Source organism: Thunnus albacares, chromosome 10 (assembly GCF_914725855.1).
Source record: "Thunnus albacares chromosome 10, fThuAlb1.1, whole genome shotgun sequence".
NCBI classification, from domain to species: domain Eukaryota; kingdom Metazoa; phylum Chordata; class Actinopteri; order Scombriformes; family Scombridae; genus Thunnus; species Thunnus albacares.
This window is the reverse complement of record NC_058115.1, coordinates 25,715,737-25,728,829: the sequence shown is the minus strand read 5'-3', so window position 1 is coordinate 25,728,829 and position 13,093 is coordinate 25,715,737. Positions and strand designations below refer to the sequence as shown.

General features: G+C 37.9%; 1 long non-coding RNA gene across 1 annotated transcript in view; it reads left to right on the top strand.

The window, feature by feature from the left end:
* Positions 1-13,093, top strand: part of LOC122990696 — a 74,953-nt gene that overhangs the window by 27,226 nt on the left and 34,634 nt on the right. The window contains exon 2 of the long non-coding RNA XR_006405443.1: positions 10,868-10,940. This is a non-coding gene — a long non-coding RNA (uncharacterized LOC122990696). The remainder of the gene's footprint in view (positions 1-10,867; positions 10,941-13,093) is intronic.

Genomic DNA, 13,093 nt, shown 5'->3' with positions numbered 1-13,093 from the left:
CGCTATAATCCTCAGTGGCCAGGGACTTGCTATGACATTGACAGGCATCTGGTTACTAGTTTACAATGTATTTTAAGTCAATGATGAGGTCACATTTTCACAACTGATTTGATCCATCTTAAACAAGTATCATACAAAACCACGTAGTGAACAGATAAAATAGTATGATGCATAACTCCTTGTGATTTGCTCTGTGGCTTGTCATTGTCTTGTTAATTTCTACATTTAAAAATAAGCATGGCATATTAGTAAGTTTTGAGGAATATATTTATGAATAAAGCATGCTTGTTCAGCAGCATTAGACAAAGAGGGAGGAGAAGGATCTGTGCCCTTCTAACTTTAAAAGCACAGTGCTCTCATAATCCATGCTCTATCACTCATTAAAATCCTAATGACTCTCTGGACACATCCTTTGGATTAGATCCAACAGAAAAAAATCTGTATTGTGTGCTTTTTTTTTTATTATTATCCCTGAGGGTACAGTTATTGATGCTGTTGATAAGCAATCCATATATAAACTATCCATAATGGCTCATAACTTAAGTTTGACTCACACAATAAGAGTTCTCATATTGGGGCCATACTACAGTTCATATTTCATATGTACAGGATGGTAATGAATCTGGACACACTGGTTTACCCAGCCACGCCCCATGGATTACATATAAATAACCTGTGCCAGTGTGACATTATGGATTGCTTGATCTACGTGTTGTGACTTACATGTGTGTGGGTTGCATCATTGAATGCATTATTATGTGTAGATTAGATGTCAGTCTGTGGGCACCGTCCCTGGGTTGCTGATCCCTTTATTCTGTGATCTCTTGCCTTCCAATAACGGTGCTTCCGTCTCTCCCTAGCAGCCATTTTCTGGTGATCTGCTGATTAAAATGGGCTATCTTGGGATTCGCTCTGCTGCTACAGCACATAGCATCCTCCATTTCCTACATGAACAACTGGAGACAAACAAAACCGAACGCTTCCCTTCAAAGAGCAGGGACAGCGTCTGTTTGAACCCCTTGGGTCAAAGGGAGGATCTGTTGGCTCATTTGAAATTGGTTTGTCCTTGAATCAGGATTGCCATAAAGGTAGGGGACTTTACAGTGACTGCAGCTTCCCTCACGAAGAGGTGGGTGTAATTTACATCCATAATTCAGCATTTTAACCCAGTCAGCTGTGCTGTGGTCACTTTTTTTCTTGAGGGAGGATAGGAGGTTGAGTAGCTGAGGTTTAATTGTGCCCAGTCAGTGCCCTGGCCCAGTACATGCTGTACAATCAGGATTAGAGGCAGACTGATAAGTTGTTCATGTTTTAGATCCAGTCATTTTGGCAGGCCCTTGTCAAACCAAGGCAGTCACGCTGTGGATGCAATTCAGTAGGATGAATTCTTAGGTGTTCTGTACTTGTCCCACTGGTGTTTCACTTGACTTGCAGCTACCACACAGACTTTATGGCAGGGAACCTCTTTTGCTGCATATGTGGTAACCACATGGTCATCTCAGTCCACATTTTAGAGACTCTAATACTTGAATCTAACAGCCTGTCCCTCCTTCAGTGAGTAAGTGCTGGGATTGACATGACTTTCTGCACTTACGGCTTGATTCTCTACAATCTGATTTTTCTCCCTTCTGTAGCTTGGCATCTTGTGGGCTGCCCTGAGCATCTATTTGATCTTGTACGTGTGGCATTTACATCTGTGGAAGCCTTCTCCTGTTCCTTTTGGAGTCGACTCTGCATCTGACGTCAACAGTCCTTGTGCCACTCAGGGGCAGCCTTTGTGTCTTGTGGCACCTTCTCCTTCATACTGAACATTTGTACTTTGATTAGTTTGTAGACTCTGACCATTCCACAATGAAATTTAATAAGACATGTGCAAATGCAATGTAGAATGCAGTGCTTTCCCTTATTAAGGCATTAAGAGCATTTATTATCCAATCAGCAGCAAACAACCTTCTCTGAGGCACTGTATAACACCCTGTGCACTTGCGTGGGATTAAAAAATGGAGGCAAATTTTATGAATTCTGGCAGAAACATGACTGCAGTTGTAAATTCTGTCAGAAATAAGCAGAGATGTTCTTAATTAGAAGAAAAGGGTGAAAAAGGGAAACCAGTAGTCATTTGCTGCCACAAACATACGAGAATCTGGTGTTTTTCTCTGTACAGAGTTTTTGAAGATGTTACTTCATGGCAGTAGTGGGAAAGAAAGACTCACAGCAGTGCTCACATACTTCAATATATTCCACATTATCAGCGATAGGTATAGTGGCTTCTTCAGCATTATTGCCAGACTGTGTTTGCAACCTCAAATACAGTATGTGCATGCATATTCAAAGTGTGATTTCTTATTTGCAGTTTCAACCACTGTCTAACTCATAGCTTAGTTTACATAAGCACCCACTGTATTGCCACTCACTCAAGCAAAATGTATGTAAACTATTGAAAAGAGCAATAAAATTATGTCCTTATGTTCAACTTCTCTAAATACATGTAATGAGACAGTGTGAGCAAAACATGTAGGTGTTTATTATTTGTGTCTGCCCTCTACTATTAGCAGACACAGAGGTATAATTTTAGTCAAAGATGTTTTCATCATAATTTCTTTTTATGGAAAGTACTTTTGACTGGCATTGTGTAGAGGGATTTTCCTGCCCAATCTAAAAGCCATTTCATTCTGACCAGAGCAATACCAAAAACCTCGATAGGAAACAGAGCCAAGGAAATTGACTGTTCACTGTTATGTTTTCACAAAGCTAAACTAGATGGCTAAACTGTATGTACTGTAGAAATGCTTTTTGGAATTATATTTTAAATGCAAAGATGACTATGATGTTATAGCTTTAATTTGAGATTTTCTCACCACACCTTTTTCTATACATAATCCCCCATTTGTAGTGGACCAAACATCCTTTGCATTCATTCAAAATTATTCACAAATGCTTGATATCTTCCCTGATGGCGTTCTACCAGTCTGCTCTGTACTGCAGACATTTTCACTTCTTGCCTGTTTCGGGGGCTTTTTTCTTTCAGGCTGGTCTTCAACAAGTGAAATGCATGCAGCTGGATTACAGTCACCTGATTGACTCAGCAAGTCAAGAACATTGCATCTTTTCGTTGCTTTGGCAGTATGTTATAGCAGTATGGGATCATTGTCCTGTTGCATGATAGGACTTTGACCAATGCATAGTATACATGATGTCTTTCATCAAGTGTTTGTGCATCTCATGATAGATTCTGCAGCTGAGGTCTTAAGTAATGTTCTCTAAACTTCCTATAGACCTTACAAAAAGGAGCATATACCCAGGATGTACTTTGTCTGTTAATGTAGAAAATTGCTTTATAAGTGCAGTCCATTTACTAATATGAGGTATGTCTTCTCCATGATTTCCCTCTATAGATTCTTGTTCAAAAGCCAGCACAGCTTTGGTGATCAGTCCTATCTGCAGATATACTGGAAACACTTGGCAGTTAATATGAGCAATGCACAGTATTATGTAAGACAAAATGACACTTCTATGGTAAGTTAAATTAAGAACTTAGAGTCATGAGCAATTAGTATGTAAAATAGTGCTTCCTTTATTCTAAGAATGTACACAGTTAAAGTCTTAAATCTTAAATTATTTGATTTATTTACAGTATAGTATTCCTATTGAAAAAGTGTCCCTATCAGACACCAAATCAAAATTTTAGGGATAAATATGAGTGGAGACAAAAATTTGGGTTAAAAATGCAAAATAAAAAAAAATATATTACATGCAGTGTTACTCACAGAAATGCTGTACCTAGGTGAAGCATCTAGTACTGACAGTCCATAGCTGTATGAAGTAGAGTAACCTGTATTTTTCAATATGCAGAATTATGAAGTCCTTGTAAATGATGCAGGTCTATAATTATTCTTGCTGAACTGTTGTGTGCATTAAACCCAGAAAAAAATATGATGTTTTAATCATCCAACATTGTGAATGACCCAAAGCTTGAAAAATATTAACATTATATTTTTTGGCCGTATTGCCCAGCCCTAATTTTAAATTATATATGATTTACTGTGTTTGCTTGCTAGCAGTCTTCTTCTCCACTGCCTTTGTTGGTGTGTTACTACATTTCTTTTCACATTACAGCCATCGACTGTTAATCACCAAAATACTGTGATACCAGCAGCAAGAATGTGTAGCGCTTCACCTACATGCCCGGATGCGTTCATGTTGGTTCTTTTGCATGTGCATGATACGAACAAAACAGGGACTTGCTCATGAAAACATTGCTCCCTAGCACTACTAGTGGTCAGAAACTCCATTATTGTTAACATAAGAGATCTTGGCTCCTGGAGACTCCAATTTAATAATATTAAGGCTCTAACTGTCAGGGTGGTAATATTCTATTAATAGTAATATTTGTTTGTGGTAACAAACAAATGAATGGGGGACAAGGCAATCCCATAACCTGTGGTCTTCACCAGAGGTAACAATTAATATAAAAAACATATACAGTATGTGGTGCAGCCATTTATTAATGATGATTTAAGATATATCGTCTCTTTTTCCATACTGTGTGAAAATGAACCTTATTCATACTTTGTTCGATAAATGGCCTTAAACATCTCAATTAATTTACACTACCTTTGAAAGTTTGGACTATTCCACTGTTTTTTTCACAAGTAATAAACATAGTTGATATGTGTGATGCATTTCTCGGGACATTATGGTTTTAATCTGAAATAAAGTCCAACAAATCTCATTAAAATGAAAGATCTTCACAAAAGCAAATGGGAAATATAATCATTTACAATGTGCTTGTCACAGCATATGATGATTCTGATTAGACTTTATGCTCTGATGGCTGTGCAGATCTGTTGTGTATTAATATTGCAACGGCAGTATTGTCATTTCAACACAGCTTTCTCTCAGACATTAACTTGGCTAATATATTGGCTGAATGATCATCTCCTGCAGTACATCCAGTATATGGACTATAAGAAATAGATTTTAAATGCAAACACTGCAATTTTCCCACTTTTTGCTTCAGTTGGTAGCACATCAGTATGAGGAAAGAATCATCGATATAACCACTGAAGTAGAAGCCAAACTTCCCCTCTTCAGCTCAAACTCGTAAATTGTGGCAATGCTATTGTTGCTATCATTTGGGTTTTGATTCAGGAAAACAGAAATAACTGTTTAACATTGTAAGTTTGCATTTATTCCAAATCTAAGGAAATTATTTGTCATGAGCAATTATTTTCCCCTATTTTTCCCCAACAAAGTTACTATATATACTGTATGTGTGGGTAATGCCAAATGTTTTTCCTTAAAGTTTCATTGATTACATGCAGCTATGGAGAACTCCCACATATACTATGAAGCTACAAGATTTATTTTGGGATTTGCTTGAATTTAATACTATAAGAAGATACATAAACAGCACCTTTTTAACTACACATTGAAGAGACACATTTGTATTTGTACTCCTGATTTCCTCAGATGAAATACGAACCCAGACCTGAGTGAAATGCCTCTAAATCACCCTTGACATACTCTGTGTGCTGGGTTGTACCGGATAGGTCTTAACTGGATATAACCGTTCCTTTGGCAGTGTGCAAATCTCTCCAACAGTATCTTCCTCTGCTGTGGCATTTAAAAACCGTGACTGAATCTCGTGTTCTCTTTGTGTTCTAAAGCCTTTGTACTGTGGCCTACATACTGATTCTTGAGATTTAAAGCCTCCCAAAAGTATGCTGCAAAGGTCCCAATGGGAAGTGTGACACTGTTTACAAGACTGCTCCAGATATTTTATTGAACAACTATTATCTCAATCAGGGTTGTCATTCCGTTTAAACAAATTGAAAATAACTTTTTTCAGTGCAAGATGCTTCAGAAATTATGAGGCCAGCCATGATTGCATACTGTTTTAATGTGAATTTCAGCTATAAAAAATTCAGTTATTTGTTTGATCTTGGGCAGTTAAGCCTAGATTTCTGAACATGAATAAGTTGTTGCCAAAGTTTGCAACACAAAAATCCTGACATGAAGACACATAGCTTGAAGCTACTTGATTGATAATTAATGGAGGACCAACTTGTACCCAGTTGTTTTTTCTTTCTTTTTTTTACAGTTTTATTTTAATAAAACTGGAAATAAATGATCTGCATGTAAAAAATAAATTGTTTCACAAATCACTCAGCATGCATTATTGATAGACTTCCTTCAGTATGTTTTGGTTCTCTTGTTTGTAGGTTTGTTTTGCTGAACTGAATTATTTAAGGAGTGAAATATAAAACATGGATTCCATTTTAGGTTGGACATCCACCCAAAGTTTTCTACCTCGAGGTACATACGGTAGTTTCATTATTTTAGCTCCCTGATGTTCAGAATTAAACTATCAGTAGTTCTCTTTGAAATTAGTGTTAACTATATCTCCATCTCTTCATTGTCTTGGTAAACTGAGGCTGAGACAAACTGGGCCTTTGATGTCTCTGCCTGCGAGGCTCCGGCATTGTAATGAAACTGTATTGCATTGTCTCAGCACCAAATGTTTGGCATGACGAACACAATACTAATTCTAACTGAGGCTTGCCTGCTTCCGTTGGTTTCAAAGCTGTTGGTGCTTTTTGTATCTCAAGAGAATTGCAGACGCTCCCTCACAGAGCCAAACAGCTTTCAGGCCCATCAATTATTTAGCGCCTGTTGCCTTCAGGGAACTCCTGAGAAATTATGATAATGAATGCAATCAGGAGACAGGATATATATTTATTTATGAATCTATATTTTCGATGTAGTTTTAATATTTCTTGATCAGGAGTTGGAAGGCAAAAGATTGATTGAAATTATGTGACAAAATCAGAATATTCTGCACAACTCCCTATGCATATCGACATAAACAATGCACAATCACAAAAAGCACTTTGGTATTTAGGGGAGGCCTTTGAAAGGATTACAAAAGGCACTCTGTTTATTGTGGGGAAATACCCATGTGATGTTGAAATGTTTCCCCGATTCTCCATGTCTGCACGGAGTCCTTTATTATGAATAAGCATGAATGTTTTAAGACTGATAACTAGTTCCACATGCAACCAAACAAGAACATTGTTTTTGTCTCTCATTGAAATTTTATAAGAGGACTAAAGGATGCGTCTTTAATGGACTATATGGATTATGCTGGAACAGTAACTAACCTTTTAGAGTACAGTTTAGGACATTCCTTCCGGAGTATGACTGCAATGTACAACATGGAAATCTAACTTGTGTTTACAACATAATAAAGGAAAGGATCTAAAATGGCATCATTGAAAAAGTTACATGGAGGATCACACCTTTTGTAGTCTTGCTAAAGGCATTGGAAGATGACAGCACAATGTGTGACATGTGAGCCTCATACCCCAACAGGTTTTAGATCAAATGGAGAGTTAAAATTCACTCATAATGTGTCTATGGGGAAAGATGTTGAAATTGTTTTGGATGCACACATATAAACACTTTACTCTTTTGATGAACATCCTTCCAAAGCCTTTTAAGGCACAATCTGTGCTTACCATCAGGTTTTAGTATGGGGGACTCAGTTTGAAATCCTACCTTCCCAAGGGTGTGCAAAATCATGTACAATGTGCAACAAAATAATATAATGCAAAACTGTTTTTTCTTTCTGCAACATGTTTCCCATAATGGGATGCCTACATGTAAAGTAGCTCCTTTTACATTTTAAGCATTCCTTTTCATTTCCTCTTTTTCCTGTCTCCCTTCTATAAAGCACTTCTATTTTGAAAAAATGTTATGTGCTGTACTTACTAACTAACTGTATTCTAGTAAAGACATAAGACCTGCTTTAATTAAACAATTAAAAAAGATATAAATAAAAAAAAATACTACAATGTCACACTAACAAAAATGGGAAAAAGCTCTTCCCATTAACTGGTATGTATCAAATTACACAGGAACTAACAGGGGACAGTCAAAAAATCTAGAAGCATTAGACGAACTAGCAGATTTCATGAGGCATGACAGCCTGCCATCACTGAGCCAAAATATCTAATGCTGTAGTAAGGGCAAAGGTGAGGATCTCAAAATGACCAGAGACCAATGTAATGACATGCAAGAGAGGTTGGAGAGAGTGTGTGTGCGTAGTTGTACAGGCACATATAACCAAGTGTGAGCCCAGTGGAAATTTAGCAGTTCTCAGCAGGTTGTCTTCAGGGAAGAGCCAATATGGGCAGTGTGTGTGTGTGTGTGTGTGTGTGTGTGTGTGTGTGTGTGTGTGTGTATGTTTGGCAGTGTTTCATTTCATAGTGAGAGTTCTGCTGACCTTGGCAAGATTTCATCCCAGTAGTGTCTCATCCCTCTGCTCTCCTTCTCTTCCTCCTCGTCCTCTCACCCTTACACCTCCCAAATCTCTTTCCAGGACAGTGCTATTCTTCTCCTTTGTGAAAAAGATACAGAGAAAAAGGCACCAGCATCTGTATCTTTCACCTGCATAATTTGGCACAAAGCTGTGATAGAAACAGACAGGATACTAGTTAGATTTTTAGAATGTGAAGATTACAGCCAATAGTAAGCCTAGATACGATCATTAAGATGGCTCTGTGTTAAAAACTCCTGTGGCTGTTTGACTTTTCTTGTCATCTTCATTTCTGCTGGCTTATGCCTTTTAGGGTAAACCATGCCAGAGATCTCATTATTTCTAAACAATGCTGTCAGAAAGGCAGGGATGCAGTGATTGCCAGATTGAGGTTTTTCTGTCTTATTTTTCTCTCCACTTCAAACACAGTCTCATCAAATATGATAGACACATTATAGTTAAAAATATAAAAGTTAAGACTTTGTATATAATTTTAATTTGGGGCAGCTGTGGCTGTTGAGGTAGAGTGGGTCGTCCACTAATCGGAAGATCGGCAGTTCAATCCCCGGCTCCTCCAAGTGTCCTTGGGCAACATACTGAACCCCAAATTGCTCCCGGAGGCTGTGCCATCGGTGTGTGAGTGTGTGTGTGTGAATGAGCATTAGAATTCCTGATGAGCAGGTTTGCAGCCTCTGCCATCAGTAGAGGTGAGGATCTTTGGGAATCTCATGATTCGATTCAATTCTGCTTCTTCGGTGTCCGATTCAATTCAGAATCAATTCTCGATTGGATGAATAGAAAAGGGGGGGGGGGTATTTTCAGTTTCTTGCTCCAGTATACTGTGTGCCAAACCATTCACTGGTGTCCATAGTGCACTGAAATACAATATGAAACACAACTGGCAGATAAGATAAATGGTTCCCAGCCTTTTTATTTTAAAAAGTTAACTGCATTAATGAATGAATTAATGTGAATACATCTTGCAGTCTCCTGCCTGTATGAGAATAACAAAATGAGGGAAAGGCGGAGTGCCCCACTGTGTTGTTATTAACGTCATGTCTCCAGCAGTGGAATAGCAGCCTCTCTGCTGCACCGTTAGCTCCAGGGAAAGCCACTGTTGTCCAACACGCTGAGCAGGCAAAGGGTTTTTGAGGTGAAACAGACTGAGCATCAAGTTATTTCTTCACCTCACAGTTGGTTTAAGTTGTTAAATGCTGCAGTGTGTGTTGGTCGGCCGGTCTCGTTTGTTATTGCTGATCGCTGCTCCACTCCGCTAGCATCAGGCTCTGAGTGATGGTATAAAAAGTTCACAATATACTGCACGTTCATCTCACAAAAGTAATTATTCACTCATTAAGTCAAAAAATGCTTGCAACCGCTGCCTTTTGTGAAGATGAACTCTAGTCTGTTCGTGTTGTACATTGTCCGGTTGCTGCGCTGCCCTCACAGTTGAGTTTCACCTTTTTGTTCCATCAAAATCACATTATTAAGTAACATTTAGAAAATCGATATTTGACATTTGTGAATTAATTGTGTGTTGTCCACATCCTTATCGGGATGCATCTTATAATCGATTTTTTCCCCCATCCCTTGTCATCAGTGTACGAGTATACGTGTGAATGGGTGAATGTTGGCATGTACTCTGAGTGGTCGGAAGACTAGAAAGTCACTACATAAATGCAGCCCATATACCATTTGTATGTTAAGTATTTAGAAATGAGTATACCAACCAATAGCTGCATAACTGTTAGATTTATAAAATGATTCATTCCAAACATTCCACAGTGAGCATAAATAGTTTTAGCATCAAAAATAACAAAACAATGTTTTTAATGCTGTTACACAGAGGTATATTTCTAGTCTTTAAAGTGCTTCAGGTTGACAGCCACCCTGTGTTACTGCTAATCTACCTATGGGAAAAACAACAGGCAAAGCAATTCAATTGAAATGACAATTGCTTTTTGTGTTGTTTGTAATATGCCATACAGTCTATGCACATTGGTACACTGAATGTTCAAAATATCAAGGAGACTTCTTTTGTGAAGTGCTTTTTGACATACCTGTCAAAATCAAGCCATTTGATCACATAATTTGACACAAAATTCCTATAAATCCAATACTGCCATAAAGCAGTCCTGCTCATTCATTTATAACATTTTCATTCAAAATTAGGAATATACTGTATGTCTGCTGTCTGTTTCTGGGACCTGGATATACCAGCCTGTTCAAAGGCAAGATTATTAAGCTCACTGAACTCAAATTTTGTAAAGCTTATATTATACGGTACAGTGTTAATAATGTTCTCTGTCCCTTAAAATGCAGGGAAGCATGGATGAGAGTTATATAAAGTCCAGGATTTACATTTATGTTTTAGGCATTCAGCTGATGCTCTTATCCAACATGACGTAGTGTACAACGAGAGGATGACGCAAGCTTCCTGCATTCTGACATGTGCTACCAAATATTTCCCATGTGTCTGTCTTATGGAATAACATAAGTCATTCATATTGCATGTCCTCACAGAAGTCTACTCTTTTTGCATTTCAGACTGAATCTGTGTAGGCACCTATCCCCTCTTCTGGCAGAAAGCAGATATGTTCTTTTCCTCTGTTCCAGTATGGTAAGTTAATCTTTTGTTTCTCTATTAGCATGAATAAATGTGTCCCTAAGGGAAAAACAGCAGGGCTTCATGCATGACTTGTTATAGATTTTGGTAACCACGTGTTGGTTATGAATATTCTAAGTGCTATGAATAGACACAGGTCAAGGAGTGCCAAAAACTACTTGCTTAAAAGAAAAGCTATTTTGAAAATAAGAATACCTGTCATTTAGGAAAATGTGAAAACCAGGATAATAGTCAAAGGTCAGTAGTCAAAGTTACTCTGTTTGCTTTTCCCTTCTTGCTTATTTATACACATTTTGTAAGGAAGATAGATCATTTGGACACTCTGGGAACTGTGGCATGACTGAAAGAGCTTCTGGCATCCTTGCATGTCAGATTCCCTTTTGAAGATGGTAGTTATATTCAAACGCACCCGCAGGTACATTGATAGCGAGTGAATCCGTGGGTGGCTTTTCAAAATAGGCTGACAGAACACACTGTTCTTTTCACATACAGCTTTTCTCAATCTACCCACAGTCAGAGCAGATTAAAAAATAACACTGCCTTTGACATCTCTTTGTCAACTCAGCATTAAAAAGATGTGATAAAGAACTAATGACTGTTAGCATTGAGGTTCTGATGTGCCACTGTACACCCTTCTTGAAGGTTGTTATATCTACAGTATTTAGCAAAGCTATACATATTTCTCTGGCAATGCTGTACCTACTAACATACAACAATGGCTTGCAGGACAGTATTACTGCATAATCATATAAGTAACAATAAGATAGGTTTGTCTGAATTCATCTTTTATTGACATATATATATAATGTTACATTACAATGTTGCACACAGTAATGCAAGAGCTCAGTGTATTTGCTGGTCAAGAGTGGTCTCAAAATGGAGGCACCCACATTTGCCCTAGAGCTAAACATGGATATATACAGGGTTTGTCAGGGTGATTGCAGCCCAGGGGCACAAATCCAGAATCTTTAAAGCTGTTCTCTTGTACCGTTCCCTGTCATTGTGCTTAACGTGATAAGAGCAACACGCAGGTCCATGCCAACTACTGTGCCCATTCAGCAGTACCAAATTGTACTGGCGAGGTTAGAGTGGAGGACATGGCACAGTAGAACAGAACGCAATGAAGCATGATGTAGCCAATTTTTGCAGAATCTCTTTATCTGTTTTTTCTTTTTCTTTTTTAAACATTATACTGTAAGTGGTATATACAGTTTTTATTAACAACATGAGCAGGTTGTTTTCTTTTAATTGCCAGTGCAACTAATCAAAGACAGGGTGGAAATGTTGCCTGAGGTTTATGGGGATCTAGTATAAAAATGATAGCTCTGGGGAGGGTGACGAAATGGGAGCAGGCGTTGCTGTTACTAGCCTGCAGTTACTGGTATTGTGATGACAGTAAAAATGATCTATACCAACTGTAGCTTTTCAGACAGCTTGTGAGTCTTCCAAGACATGAAATGCTGAGTTTGGAACACAGAATGGAGGTGCAAATGTTTATTTATCTTCCACCTTTAAAAGAAAATCACACTTGAAATATTATTTGTGCTGTTGCTATTATCTTGGACATGGTCTGGTTATTACTTTAAGGCAAAAGGAGGGTGTGAAAATGGGTTGATCATCTTCAGTCATAGATGTTCTATGAAATACAACCCACAATATATAAAAAAAAAATTAAGAGTGAAAGGTCAACAAAACAGTGTGTGTGAGTGTGTGTGTGTGTGTGTGTGAGTGTGCATGTGTAAATGTGAGTCCCCGCAATGTGACTGTGTAAACAGATATATGTCATCATAACATGTTCTTTTGTTAAGAGTTTGCATTTTTATGGCAATTCTTTGGATAAACCTTGAATGTACAGTACCAGTCAAGTTTGGACACACTTTCTCAATGAAGTGAATGGGAAGGTGTGTTCAAACTTTTGACTGGTACTGTATATGAGCCAAACTTCAAAGCTGATAACCAGAAACCCTGGAGTTAAGGGGTACTTTTTGTAATTGTTAATCCTGTTTTGTGGATTCACTATGCTGAACACCTGCATTGTAGTGTTTGGGAAATAAATAAAACACACTGTGGTCAAACAAGTTTTTTGCTGTTGATATTTAAGCACAAATTTGAAAACAATAAAATAAAATTATGCAGAACATACTTTA